This window comes from Piliocolobus tephrosceles, chromosome 16 (genome assembly GCF_002776525.5).
Source record: "Piliocolobus tephrosceles isolate RC106 chromosome 16, ASM277652v3, whole genome shotgun sequence".
Taxonomy (NCBI): Eukaryota; Metazoa; Chordata; class Mammalia; order Primates; family Cercopithecidae; genus Piliocolobus; species Piliocolobus tephrosceles.
The window spans coordinates 26,096,529-26,111,045 of NC_045449.1; the positions used below are offsets into that span (position 1 = coordinate 26,096,529).

At 50.4% G+C, this 14,517-nt stretch overlaps 1 non-coding gene across 1 annotated transcript; it reads right to left on the reverse strand.

Annotated features, from left to right (window-relative positions):
* Positions 1-1,578: 1,578 nt before the first annotated feature.
* Positions 1,579-1,701, reverse strand: LOC111520275. Its single transcript, XR_002724620.1, has one exon. It is a non-coding gene; the product is annotated as a U6atac minor spliceosomal RNA (small nuclear RNA).
* Positions 1,702-14,517: the final 12,816 nt, after the last annotated feature.

The window sequence follows — 14,517 nt, forward strand, 5'->3', positions numbered from 1 at the left end:
ATTCCCTCAACTCTTAGGTAAATTGCAGCCTGGTGAATAATTAACCTTGCCTTGTTAGCTTTTTTTTTTTTTTTTTTTTTTTTAAAGAAAAAGAAAAATCCCAACCTATGAAAGATTAAAGATCAGTTTTTGTCCAGCAGGATTGGAATGACAAAGGAGATATTGGGAGAAGCCAGTCCTCTCATCTGCACTCCTAGCCACTCTGGAAATTCTGAACCTTAGAAGAAATCCCTCCAGGGTTTTGTTGGTGGCCATCCCTGCCGAGCCCCTGGCTGCTTCCCTGGGTTTCCTTTGGTCCCTCTTTGCCCAAAGCTGAGCTGACTGAATGGTGAGGATTCTCTCCTCCACTTTGTCTAGCAACAGCTTGGCCCTTGATACTGCAGGAGGAGTTAATTCCGCTGCTGGGCCAGTCTACAGCCCTCTGCGCGGGCTGGTAAATATTTGGCCAGTCTCAGTTCTTTTTACACAAAAGAACAGCGCTCCTAATCTGTGACAAGTCTCTGAAAGAGAGTTGTCTCAGAAGCAAGGGATCATTTTGGTTTCCTTGAAGGGTTTTTTTCTCGAAGCAGACCAGTCTGAAGGCCATGGAGGCATACTTTGCGTCCAGATGTATTTGGGTTCCAACTGCGGCTCACCAGCTGTATGGCTTTGGCCCAGTGACTTCTCTGTGCCCCAGTTTCTTTCCTTGTGAGATGAGGGTTATGATACCTACCCTGTAAGTGTGTGGTGAAGCTTACGAAAGATGTATGTCAGGGTGTCTGGCACAAACTAGTAGATCTCCGACTGGTAGTCTTCGTCCCCTGGCTCTTTTTTTTAAATAAAATTTTTCAAATTATTATTTTCTTTCTTTTCTCCTTCCTTCCTTCCTTCCTTCCTTCCTTCCTTCCTTCCTTCCTTCCTTCCTTACTTCCTTCCTTCCGTCCGTCCTTTTTCTCGATGTAGTCTTTCTTACTCTATTGCCCAGGTTGGAGTGCAGTGACACAATCTCAGCTCATTGCAGTTTCTGCCTCCCAGGTTCAAGCAACTCTCCTGCCTCAGCCTCCCGAGTAGCTGTGATTACAGGCGCCCGCCACCACACCCGGCTAATATTTGTATTTTTAGTAGAGATGGAGTTTCGCCATGTTGGCCAGGCTGGTCTCGAGCTCCTGAACTCAAATGATCTGCCCGCCTCAGCCTCCCAAAGTGCTGGGGTTACAGGTGTGAGCCACCGCGCTCAGCCTGTTTATTTTTCTTTTCTTTTCTTTCCTTTCCTTTTCTTTTCTTTCTTTCTTTTCTTTTTTTTTTTTTGAGACAGATTCTCAGTCTGTTATCCAGGTGGAGTGCAGTGGTATAGTCTCTGCTCACTGAAACCTCTGCCTCCTGGGTTCAAGTGATTCTCCTGCCTCAGTGGGATTACAGGCATGCACCACCACGCCCTGCTAATTTTTTGCATTTTTAGTAGAGACGGGGTTTTACCATGTTGCCAGGCTGGTCTTGAACTCTTGGCCTCAAGTGATCCCCTCACCTTGACCTCCCAAAGTACTGTGATTACAGATGTGAAATACCACGCCCTGTCTTAAATTATTATTTTAAATTAAAAAAAAAAGATGTTTAGATGCCATGATGTAGGTGGCAGTGCCTTAACCGTATGTGCGTTGTCAGGCCCAAGGGCCTCTTCCATCCTTGTCAAGGGGAGTGCTAACCTCTCTTTTCATACAACCCGGCTCTCTTACTTTGAATCTGTATGTATATACATGTTGGTTGAAACTGGTGCAGAGTGATTGAGACTCGGGCTTGTGGGTCTGGTAGGTTCAGGGACTAACTGCATCGCTTGGGAGCAGGGGGCCTCGGGCAAGTTACTTAATCCACTGGGAATAGGAGCATTGTAATCACGAGATGGGGTACTGTCTGGGATTCCCGTCCCCTATCTGAGTCTCAGTCCTCTCAGTCTCTGTGGTCTGACAACTATGTGCTAGGGACTGGGCCAGGCAGATGCTGGGGTGTCCGTTAGTAAGATGGGCACGGTCCCTCGCCGCCTGCTCTGATTTTTGCCCCAGCTCTGAGAGCAGATTAATGGTATTATAAGTCCTCATTGTATGGTTGAAGTCGCGACTCAGAGGGGAAGAGACTCTCCCAGAATCTCCCAGCTTGCCTCGGTACCACAGGAGCAGGGCCCCCGGCCTTCCGGGTACAGCCTCCCAGGTTGGAAGCTGGCAAGCTGGGGCTGTAGAACAGAAGGTGGTTGGGCCTGGATTCGCTGGCACCGAGTCATTAAAGGAACCCTGGGTAGCAGATGTGGCTGCCTTGCACATCTGCTCAGCAGTGCATCACTCCTAAAGGCCCAAAGACTCGTCCGGTCCTGACACTGAGCACATTTCAGAAAAGGTCCCAGGGAAGACATTTGAATTGCCACAGCTGCTGAAGGCTCGCTCCCTCACTCATGCCGTGGGCAAGCTCAACATCCTCTAGTAGGACCAGTCAAGCAGGGGACAAAATGGAAGGGGGGTGAGGGGGACGAGAAAAGAATTTGATATTCCAAAAAATGCTGCAGAGTAATCATGGGGGGTGCGGGGAGGAAATCAGAATTTCTTGGGATTTAGACTTTTTCATGGCTCAGTGGTGTTTTTCTTTAGAATTTGGGACTGGAGGTAGGGATAGACCATAATCTTTTCAATGCTCAAGAGCCTTCAGCAGGCCTCACTGGCTCTGGGCAGGGGGCAGGGCTTACAGGACCCAGAGCAGGTGACATCTTACCCACTGTGGGTGCTTCCTCCTCCTCCCTTTGGCACGGTCTGAGGAATTTTGAAATCACCTCATAGCCAGACCCCTTGCATTTGCTGCCCAGGAGAACTGAGCAGGGAGGTGCCATGTGGAAAGCCCCGCTGCCTGATTTTCCTCTGAGCTTGTCACTGCAGCCTGAGAGCCCCCTTCTCTGTCAAGTGGGTGACTGGACTGAATACACCAGACCCCCCTTGGCATTCTTCTACGATCCTGAGGAGGAGGAGCCGAGGAGGGCACGGGGTGGAGCCTGGGGCTGTGGTTTGGAGGGTGGGGGGGCTGGGTGAGGGATTCGGAGATTGCAGCTGGGAAATTTGGATGGGCCTGTGAAGACTTTGTGGTTCATTCTCATGAAACTCGCTTCCTCTCACTGGATTTCTGCCCTGGGGAATGTGGGGTTCAAGTGAAAACACTGGCTCTTCCTTCTTGGTGACTGAGGCTTAAATTCTGGTCTCCCAGGCAAACATTTAAGAAATAACTCTCTTTTCCCTCCTTGTCCATTGTAAAACAAAACCCTTTTTTCCCCCATGTCTCCCACCCCCCTGAAAAGAATTAGATTGCATTGCTGCTTACTAGCTGGTAGCACCTGGCTTTCCAGCAGGCTGGTTGAAAACAGAAAATGCTTCTCTGCTTAAGACAGGGAAAGGGTGTGGGCTTTGGCATCAGAAACCTGGCTCTCCTGTAGACTAGCTGGGTCGGGCCAGGGACGTCTTCCCAAGACTCAGTTTCCCTGTCTGTGATAATACGTACCTTCTTCTCAGGGCATTATAAGGACTGAACAAGAATGTCTGTGTGAAACACCAGGCGCATGGTCGGGGGTGGTACATGGTAGTTCTTCCGGGGTGACAATGTTCATCCCAGGGCCCATGGGACAATGAGGTCAAAGAAGGACTACCTGAGGCTGGTGTGCCTGCTTGCTGGCTTGGTATCTGGGGAAGCAGATACCAAGTGGAAGAAGAGCAAATCCTTGCTGTTGGGGTGTGGGGGTGAGTTGTGTGGGTCCTGCCTCTTCAGTGAGACATGCCTACCACTTGGGAGGGGCGTGGGGTGGAGGTGGGGGGCCAAGAGTCACAGCCTTTTCCGGGGGTTGGGTTCGTGTGACTACCGCTTAAGCCTATCTGAGAGGAGAGGTTAGTGGGAGAGTCAGGGTGAGCTTGTGCTGAGTTCCTTCTTGTCAAACTTGCTTTTGTGGGCTTAAGAACATGGGAAGGGTGGGGAGGGGGCCATATCTTACAAAAGAGAAAGGCTGGGCTCAGTGGCTCACGACTATAATCCCAACCCATTAGGAGGCTTAAGTGGGAGGATCGGTTGAGGCCAGGAGTTCAGACCAGCCTGGCCAAGATAACAAAATCTCATCTCTACAAAAATAAAAAATAAATTAGCTGGGTGTGGTGGCTTACACCTGTCGTTTCAGCTACTCTGGAGACGGGCAAGACAGGATTGCTTGAGCCAGGAGTTTGAAGCTGCAGTGAGCTATGGTCACACCACTGCACTCCAGCCTGGGCAACATAGTAAGACCCTGCCTCTGAAAAAGTAAGAGGAAAAATTAGTCAGGCATGGAGGTGTGTGCCTGTAGTCCCAGCTATTCAGGAGGCTGAGGTGGGAGGATCGCTTGAGCCCAGGAGTTCAAGGTTACAGTGAGCTGTGATTGACTGGGTCACTGCACTCCAGCCTGGGCAATAGAGTCAGACCCTGTCTCTCTTGAAAAGTGTCTTTGCTTTTGGAACTTTGAGGGTGATTAAACAGATACTTAAGTATGGGTAAAATGTTAGTCTTCAACTTGCCCGGCCAGACCACTGTATATCTGGGAAAAGTCAACTAGACCGCTTGCTCCAGCTGGTTGGTCTGGTTGGTGTGGGGGGTGAACCCTCCTCTGGCCCGAGGCACACACCCTCTCTGCTCCTGTGTCTGGTGATGGCAAGTGTTTATCTTTGCTCAGGTCTGGGTGCACGCTAACCTTGGCCAAATCTCTGAATGTTCACACATCTGCCAAAATATCCCATTTCGACAATGGGCCTTCTCTATAGAGATGAGATTACAGGGGGCAGTACTGGGATGCTGGAAGACCACTTAAACTGTGACCGCAGGAAGGGGCAGAGTCTAGGATCCTGACTTTGAATGTAAGGAGTGGGGATAGAGAGAGGCCTGAGGACCAGCTCCCTGCTTCCAGAGCCGGAGGGGGAGGGGCTGCTGCCACCCTATCTTGGCATTCTCCCTTTCGTCCTTGGGGCAGATTTCGTTGTAATTAGACAAGTTGTGACAAATAGCCCATTGGTCTTTGGGCCGGAGAATTGTGCCGACTCCTGCCTGGAAACCCAGCCTTGTTCACTTGGGAGCCATAATTAGGCAAGAGAACAGTTCATGAGCCCTTTGATTCAATAAAGACCCTTTTATGATGTTGGTTTTTCCCAGAAAAATAATACCACTTTGCTCCATGTATTGCATTTAGATGTGTAATCATATTAGAGCTAAGCAGCCCAGGGGACTGAAGTTGTGTAGCTGGGGTTGTAGGGGCAGAAAGGTGCAATCCCTCTCCTCCCTGTAAGGGTCACAGCTGACACTTCTGTAACAAAGACAGGTTAACAGGGGAGAAGTTTGACAAATTTATTTAATCAGTGTTTTACACGACATGGGAGCCTTCAGAAATAAGACGCAGAGACCCAGGGAAAACTATTTTTATGCTTAGATTGGAGGAAGAATGGACAGCCATCTAGGAATGTGATTGGACAGAAAGGGTGTGACCTAATGTAATAGACAGAGGGGGCCACCCAGCAAGCCCTGTCTATTCAGATGCTTTTTGGCCTCACTGTGCAGTGCAGCATGTTGGGGTGTATGGGGGTGTATGGGGCAGGACCCCTTTGGGATGAGGGTTGTGAAGGGAGAGAGTGACCTTTCTAGATATTATGTCTTGCTTTGGGGGAGAGGAGTTCTACTTCCTATGACCCACCTTGGGGAAGAGGAATTCTGGTTTCTGTGCCTGGCTGCTGGGGAGAAAGAGGGGCAAGAGACAGAAGGGTGGAAGAAAGTCAGAGAGAACTTGCTTTCTCCTTTAGTTCAAAGTGCTCAGTTTACCAAAGTGCCAGGCTTTGGGATATCATGTTCTCAGCCCCATGGAGTAAAGCCTGTTATCCAGTCTTCAGATAAAAACAGTATCCTCAGAAAAAAGAAAATGAAAAGGAACACTTCTAAAGATTTTCTGTCTTGTCATTTAAAGAACATTTTCTCCCTTCAGAGTGAGAAGTGACCCAGGGGAAAAAAAAAACAAAAAGTGAAAGTGACTTGACTGGCCAGTGGCAGCGGCAGCCCCTGGTGCCCTCTGCAGTCCTGTGTCGGCCCAGGCCACACGTGCCCAGCATGGTTGATATTTGTCAGATGGGTAGCACGTGTCCAGCAAAGGGCCAGAGAAAATGCCCCCAGAGGATGCTTGCGTCCTCTACACAAGGAGTTGTGGTCAGCCTACTGGGGTCTCCACCAGGGTGGCAGGGCTGCAGACGCTGGTGTTTGCAGGTGGCAGTTCTCGGCCTCGTCCTCATCGCCTCCCTGCGAGGGACAGTCAGCCCTGACTACATATAGCCCTGGAGCTTGTGGGCAGCTTTCAGCTCATTGGGAAGGTGTGCCGGGCCCACGACGTTGACCAGACAGTTCTTCGAGGCACGAGAGGGATGCCCTGTCCAGGTCGCTGTCAAGGCACAGCCCCTCCCAACAGCCACCCTCTTGCCTTCTTACCCCAAGACTATGTTGTCAGGCAGGCCAAAAGCATTTCCCAATCATGGAGTCAGATCCATCCCAGAAATCTGCCCCGTGCCCAGGAGAGGTCGAAATCGCCAATGGAATCAAGAACATCTTTCCCAATTTGGGGTTTAGAAATCTCAGGCAATGAGGAAATTTCTGGTAGTCATTTGTAAGAGTTACTCTATTAAGAAATAGAGGGTATGACGTTTCAGAATGCTAAAATTGTGTTGCATTAAAAAGGGGGAAAATCCGTTTACTTCCCAAACATCTGGTGGGAGTTATCACCAAAATATATTTTCAGATATCCTCTAATGTAGAAAAACTATGTATTTTGTAGGACATGGTTTATCTGTTTGTAGATAATATGTATTAAAATACTTTTGCAGTATCACTACTATTTTAAGGTGACTTTTTTTGATCTTCATACTGTAGGCTTTTTAAAAAAATGTAGAGATGGGGGGGGGGGGGGTCTCACTATGTTGCCCAGGCTGGTCTCGAACTCCTGGGCTTAAGTAGTCCTTCTACGTCAGCCTCCCCAAGTGCCAGGATTACAGGTGTGAGCCACCATGCATGGCCTACTTTAGGCTTTTCGGAAGGTAGTTTACACTTTTTGGAAGAAGTGCTGTTTCTTCTGGATACTTTACACTTTTTGGAAGAAGTGCTATTAAGTTATGTATGTGTATATATTGCTTCCCCCCCCCCAAAGGAGTATAATTAGAACATCTGAAACCAGATTATCCAATTAGTACATTTTTCTAATTAGCTGTTAGGAATTCGTGATGAGATAAATTATTTTAGATTTCCAAATGGAACTTTGGCCACAGGGAGGCTCTAAGGAAGTACACAGGGGAGAAAAATAATGGGTTTTTAAAGTTTCGACTCCAGCCACTCACCTGCTCCCCCAAAAACCTAATGTGCCTGCCCATGAGGCAGCAACAGTGACCAGAAAATAGTTTCTTTTCCTTGTTCTGAGTAAATGGAGTTGGAAGAATTATTCATTTATATTGGCTTTTCTTTGTTCCTGGTAATGAAGCAGGCAGACAGGGGTTGGCATTAAATACTATTTTTTCTACATTTTCATCATTCATATTAGTAGCTGTTCTTTGGCAGAAAAAAAAATCTGGTGATCTGAATTAATTCAGAACATATTTACTGTGAGCCTTGTATGTGCTTCCATGTGCCAGGTGGCAAGGAAGACCGTCTGTCAGGGGGTTCGGAGGGCTGTCCCGTCAAGACCAAGGGGATGAAGTCAGGACCCAGCTTTTGCGTTTTGTAACTGTAGTTGATGCAGGCCCACCATCCTTTGTCCAAAATTCTGGATATGCAAGAAAACTCTGGATACTGAAAGTTGTTTTTGTCACTAATAGAGAGGGAAGACCTGACCCAAACTGACTTGAGACTATTGGAGTCCATATTTGTCCTGGGGATTGTAAATATTCATGGGTTTTCCTGCAGAGATACTAATGTTTGATTATGGGTGCTGCCCTGCTGGGGTGTTACATAATATGTGGCATAGGCACCACATTCCCTTTCTAAAACCTGAAAAGTTCCGGAACACATATGGCCTGAAGGTTTGGAGTAAGAGACTCTGCCCTGGAGTAGCATCTACTTAAGACCATGGTAGCTATGTGCTCAGAGTCCCCGCTCTGCCAGGGCCCATTTCTGCTTCAGCTACAGGAGGAGCCTGAAGTCAGAATGAGAGTCCAGCTGACCAGTGTGTGCGATGCCCAAACAGCTGCACCTCCACCAGGGCAGGTGACTTGGCTGTCCCCATGACCCTCAGAGGCCTTCCCTCACCAGGTGCCAAGCAAAGATTGTTCAGAGGCAGATTCTGCTCTGCTATCGTTGTGAATACATCAATGAATGAGTACATCTATGTTCTAATAAAACTTTATGAGGGCTGGGTGTGGTGGCTCACACCTGTAATTCCAGCTCTTTGGGAGGCCGAGATGGGCGGATCACTGAAGGTCAGGAGTTCGAGACCAGCCTGGCCAACGTGGTGAAACCCCGTCTTTATTAAAAACATGAAAATCAGCTGGGCATGATAGCAGGTGCCTGTAATCTCAGCTATTCAGGAGGCTGAGGCAGGAGAATCGCTTGAACCCGGGAGGTGGAGGTTGCAGTGAGCTGAGATTGTGCCACTGCACTCTAGCCTGGGTGACAGAGTGAGACTCCATCCCTCCCCCACAAAAAAAAACCCAAAAAACAAAACTTTGTGAAAACAGGTGGTGGGCTAGGATGGCTCTTTGACCGGAGTTGGCTGACGCCGTGTCAAAATGATAAATGCATCCTTAAACATACTGTTTTCTTCTGCAGACTTTAGCCCTGCCGTCTGCCTGCCTGGTCTGCTTGTCTTGTTCCCCACCCCCTGCCAAGTGGAGTTGCCTTAAAGAGATAAAAGTTGTGCCTCCAATGTCAGTACCCACCCCTGCTTGGCTCCTCCAGATGGTCTGGAAACATAGATGGAAAGCAGGCGCTGCCCTCATTGGCCTGGCCTTGGTGGCGGGAGTGTGTTTTTGTGTGGACAACTGCAGTTGGGCCCAGGTCCAGCCTTGCTGAGGGCTACTCACTCAGGCCTCCACCCACTGATGGATTTTGGGGTCAGAGCCAAGCCCCAAGACATGTTGGCTGGCAGCCTGGGACCAGGCAGGGGTGCTGCTGGGGGAGCCCAGTCCCAGGTGGGTTTGTGAGGTGTATGGGGAGTGAGGGGCTGAGAATGAGTGTTTCAGAGCTTATGTGTTCTTAGCAAAAGAATTTCTGGCAGAGAGAGGTTGATTATCGTAAACCCAGCGGCTCTGATGGATGAGTTTCAGGTCTCCTGGCTTGTTCATCCCAGCCCCGGAATGTCCAGCAAGGGCGGGGCCAGCCTGCGAGGCCAGGACGGCTTCTCACTGCATCAGAAGTTTAAATCCAGCCGAGCCCTCTGACTCCCACCTCTTTAGTGGGCTGGCTGGGGAAGACTGGCTAGAGTAGACAGAAGGAGGGCGGGACCCTCAGAGCCCACTCCTCTAGTCTGTGTACTGGAGTCGCCCCGTCCTCCCCAACCTCCAACCGCCCCCAAGCTCCACCAAGGATGTTTGGCCCCCCGACTCAAAGAAGGCCTGGCCTTTCCAGGCTGCAGGGCCAGATCCTCTCAGCCAGCCCTGGCGGCAGGCTCCAGCATCCCAGAGAGACAGCAGGTTCCTGTATGTGCCCAGCACCTTCTCTCTGTAGGTGGTTTCTCTCCCAAGACATTTTGGGACTTTTGCCCTCTGCCTGGTCACCTTCTTTCCTAGCCAGGATAGGGCTGGTGGATGCTTTTTTTTTTTCTCTAAAGCCAATTCCAAACAAGGGCTGATATTTAGTTGCCCTTTCTTTTTCTTCTCTCATGGTTTTGTGGGTTGCTGACACTTTAGGGAGTCTGTTCAGAGTGGAGCCTCCTCACTCTGCAGCTCCCTGGTAAGCCCTGGTGGCCCATCAGCCCGCAGAGGAAGGGGGCACTCACTCAGGTGAGTATGAATACCCACACTCCCCAGGATAAATACAGACTCTGACAGTCTCAAGTCAGTTTGGGTCAGATTTTCCCACTCAGTGACAAAAACAACTTTCAGTATCTGGAGTTTTGTTTGAGTTGAAAATTTTAAATAAAGGATGGTGGGTCTGCACCAACCACAGTTACAAAATGCAAAAGCTAGGCCATGACTTCATCCCTTTGGTCTTGATGGGACATCACCCTGACCCGTCCTTATCACCACTTGGCACATGATGCACCTCAGTCATCAGCGTGTGGCCAGTGCACGCCCACACGGAGTGAGCACTCAGGGAAGGCGCATGGAACTGGACTGGGTGGCTGGTGTGTTTGGTGATAGGTTAGCTCTGCTGTCATAGCCAAGTCCAGATGGGTCACCATCACATACCCAGCACGGTGTGAGGAGATCCTCCAGCCACTGTCAGGGGCAGCTCTCCTGACTCTGCCTCCTTGTTTTTGGCCCAAGCTCTTTTGTTTCTGGGCCAAGCACTGCCTGTAACATTGGGTGTGGGGACTTGGGTTTTGCTTTGCTGGTGGAGAATATGGGTGTGATCTGGGTTAGGGCACAAAGCTCAGGTAGATGACAGGTGCCAGAGCAGTGGTTCAAACTTGGGAGAATCACAGCAGGAGCCTGTTAACAATGCAGATTCCAGGGCCTCTTGGTAGACCTGGGAAGGGGGGTGCAATCGGCATTGTTAATAAGTGTGTGTGACTGTGAGGCAGGTGGTCCCCGGATTGCGCTCTGGTGGGGTGGACCAATAGGTAAAGCACAGTGTGATGAGCTTTGGGACGGTGAAACGGGGAGAAGGAAGGGGCTATAACCCAGGAAGAGGCTGGGGTCAAGGAAGGTCACCCAGAAGAGGTGAGCTGAGTCTTGAAGAATAAAGCAGGAATGGTAATAATAGCTAATCTTGATTGAACGCTTTGTGCCAGGCACAGTTCTAAGCCTTTTCCATGAATGAACCCATTCAGTCCTCCAGAGAACCCTGTGAAATAGGTAGTAACCCCAGACTCACATAGGAGCAGACCAAAGCACTCGGGGTTAAGTTGCTGGCCCAAGGCTAGTGAGTGGTGAGCTAGATCTTGCCTGCTTATTGCACGGCACCACATGGGGTAAGGTGTGCCAGGCAGCGGGAGCAGTTCAGCACGGTGATGCAGGTGTGTTGTTCAGTGGTTCAGATAATGCAGAGCCTAGTGTGGGGGCACTGCTTCGGTTCTGCTTTGTTGGTGGAGAATATGTCTGTGATCTTGGTTAGGACAGAAAGCTCCGGGTGGGTGACAGGTGCCAGAATGGCAGTTCGAGAGGGCTGAGGCTGGAGCTGGCAGTCGGGATAGCAGGCACACTTCCTCACAGTCTGAACTGGAAGGAGCATGGAGTGTGGGGGAGAAGGTGCAATGTCAGTGCCCAGGGTGCAGCGAAGCACAGGCTGACACCCTGACCCAGCCCCCTTCCCAGAGGGGAAGAATTCGCTCTAGCCCAGCCCCTGTCCTTGGGATCTGAGGGGATCCACTTTTGTTAGGAGCCTGCTACACACTTTGCTTTCTTTCAATCCTTACGTTGCCCTTCCAACGTTGTTATTTGTTGCCCAATAACAAATGGGGCTTGTTATTCCTATTTACAGATAGGAGAGCTGAGGCTGGGAAGCCAAGTAGTGTATGCAGGGTCAGGTCATATGGCAAGTTAGCGGGTAGTGGTGCCAGGGCAGGCTGGCTGTCTTTTGTAGGGATGTGTTTTCACCACAGCGGGGGCAGCCTGTGTTCTGAGAGGCCAGGTTTCCTGCATGGACAGTGGGACCAATGGTCAGACCCCCAAAGAGCAGGTGCAGTGCCAGGCTGGACAGATTCCAGCTGTGCTGGGGCCTTGCGCAAAGTGGCCTGGTCTCAGGAGACACGTTTCCTGTTGCTGGGTGACATTCCACAGGTGGGAGGCACGTGCAGGACCTCATTCCCTAGGGGCCTTCCTGGTCTGGACCCTGATGCTGGGGTTGACCCTCTACTGCCCTGGAGGCTCACCTGGGCCTCGGCGCAGAAGGGATTGTCCCATTAAGGAGAATCCTCTACAAGTCTCTGATTCTGGAAGCTCTTTTATACGAAAAACAAATTGGCCAGCAGTCTCTTCCCTTCTTTTTGGCCACTTTCTCACCATCTCCTTCACTCAACCTTGGTTTCTTCCAGCCTGTGCTTCCCAGCAGAGCCTGTGAGCTTGTTGATTTGAACCCCAAAACCACCTAGGACATTCCAGAGGTCTTCACACTTGTCTTTGTTGCCCATTGTAGGCCGTTTTCATAGAAGAGTATTGGGAGGACCTGCCTTCCCACTCAGGCCAATGTGAAGCTCTTTTGCGAAGGGTGGGGTGGGATATGGCCGAGAATTGGCGGGCTGGCCTGAGATACGTTCAGCGGCACCCCAGGGCGCGCTGTTACTCACAGGTTGCAGCCTCTTCCAGCCCCTTTGCTTTCTGTGACAGAGCTGAAAGTCTCATTTCCTCTTTAGCTTTCCCTTTGAAATGGGAGGGAGGGTGGTGGGAGCTTAGCTCCTTCCAGGCCCATTTTACAGACAGGGTAACCAAGGCCACGACTGCTAGAGAGAATCGGAACCGGAGTTCCCGTGCCCGTTCCTGTCGGAATCTCACGTCTGTGTGCTGTTCTTTAAGACAGGCTGGAGGGATTCGGGGCAGCTCTTCTCCCAGGTTCTCAGGCCCGGATTGCTCTTCCAGGCACTTCCTGGTGTTTTCTTCTCGTTGCCTGAATCAGGCCTGGCCTCAGCAGAGGCCTTGGTTCCAAGAAGGTTGGAGGCTGGCTGTCTTGTGTTCATGTGTCACACCAGGCCTGAGACCATCACTGTCTCTCTGAGATGGTCCACGCCTCTCCTGTGAACACAGGGGCTACAGGCTATAGTTCTTGCCACATTCCTGAGTTTTGGGGGCTGCCGTTCACATTGGGATTCCACCAGGATGCTGGTCTGCAGTTCCCTGCAGGCAGAAGGCTCTGGGTTCTGAGTCGGCTTTGGGTGGAACACAGGTCATTCCTGGGCGTGCCTTGGGAGGGCAGCGAGGCTGGCCACAGCTGGGCCCAGCATCGGAGAGAATTGTGCCTCTCTGGAGACCCTGCAGCCTTCCCATGGGCTGTGTGGAGGGGGTCAGTGTCGGGTGAGGGGACACCAGCTTTACCTCGGCTCGCCTGGGCATGCAGACGACTGCTTCCTCACTTGGAGAGTATTCAAGGACAGCAAGAAAAATGAGGGACTTTCAGGGGCAGCTGTGTTTTCTGACTCAGTCATAATGCCCCTAAAAATCCTTATTGTTCTTGCAGTGTGCATCGGGCAGCGGCCAGCAACCTGCCCCTCACCCACCTGGCCCTTCTGGGAGGACTGGGACTTCCTGGGGTCAGACTGGAATGTACCTCCAAACTAAGAGTGAATGGGGACTTGCTGATTATTAAAACAATTTTGTTTGCGTGCATTTTTAGCATCTTCTCTTCTGGTGGAGGATTGGAGTGGCTGAGGGTCGGGACGGCTGGACATCAAGATATTCCTGTGCAGATCAGAGCCCAGGAGGGTGCAGGAGCTCCCTGGTTTGTGTGCAGTGAAGGCCTGGAAGAGCCTAGCTGCACGTGCAGTGCCTAAGGAAGGTCATCTTCCGGGTCAGTGATGTTAGAGGCAACAGTGTTGGGCTGGACAAGATGCCCCCAACCTTTCCTGAGAAGTTGAGGCAGGAGCGGAGGAGGCATCTATCTGGGCAGGAACTTGCATAGTATTTTAAAATAGAAGGCAGCCTGGCCAACATGGCAAAACCCCATCTCTACTAAAAATACCAAAGTTAGCCAGGTGTGGTGGTGTGTGCCTGTAATCCCAGCTACTCGGGAGGCTGAGGCACGAGAATTGCTTGAGCCCAGGAGGTGCGGGTTGCAGTGAGCCAAGATCGTACCACTGCACTCCAGCCTGGGCGACACAGTAAGACCTTGTCTCAAAAAATAAAATAAATAAAATAAAATAAAATAATAAAATAAAATAGTTAAAATAAAATAAAATAAAATAAAAGCTCAGAGTCCACTGTCTGAGGCCCAGTGAACTAGCCATTTTGAAAATAGAACTGCAGTGGGTTGAGGGTCATTCCCCCTCCGCTGTGACCCTGGAGCTTGCTTTTCCTTGACTGAAAGTTCTCCATCCTTACTTTACTTCATGGATCTCCTCCATTCTCAGCAGGTCTCCCTGCCCCCACCCTATCCAGTCCCACCCCGCAGATACAGTCATGCACTGCCTAATAATGTTTTGGTCAACGAGGGACTGCATGTAGGACGGCAGTCTCATAAGATCATAACACTCTGTTTTTACTGTACCTTTTCTATGTTTAGATACACAGACACTTGCCATTGTGTTCTAGTTGTCTATAGCATGCAGGACAGGAACGTGCTGTACAGGTGTGTAGCCTGGGAGCAATGGGCTACCCCATCTAGCCTAGGTGTGCAGCAGGCTATACACCACTAGGTTTATCTAAGTACACTCTGTGAGGTTGGCACAAT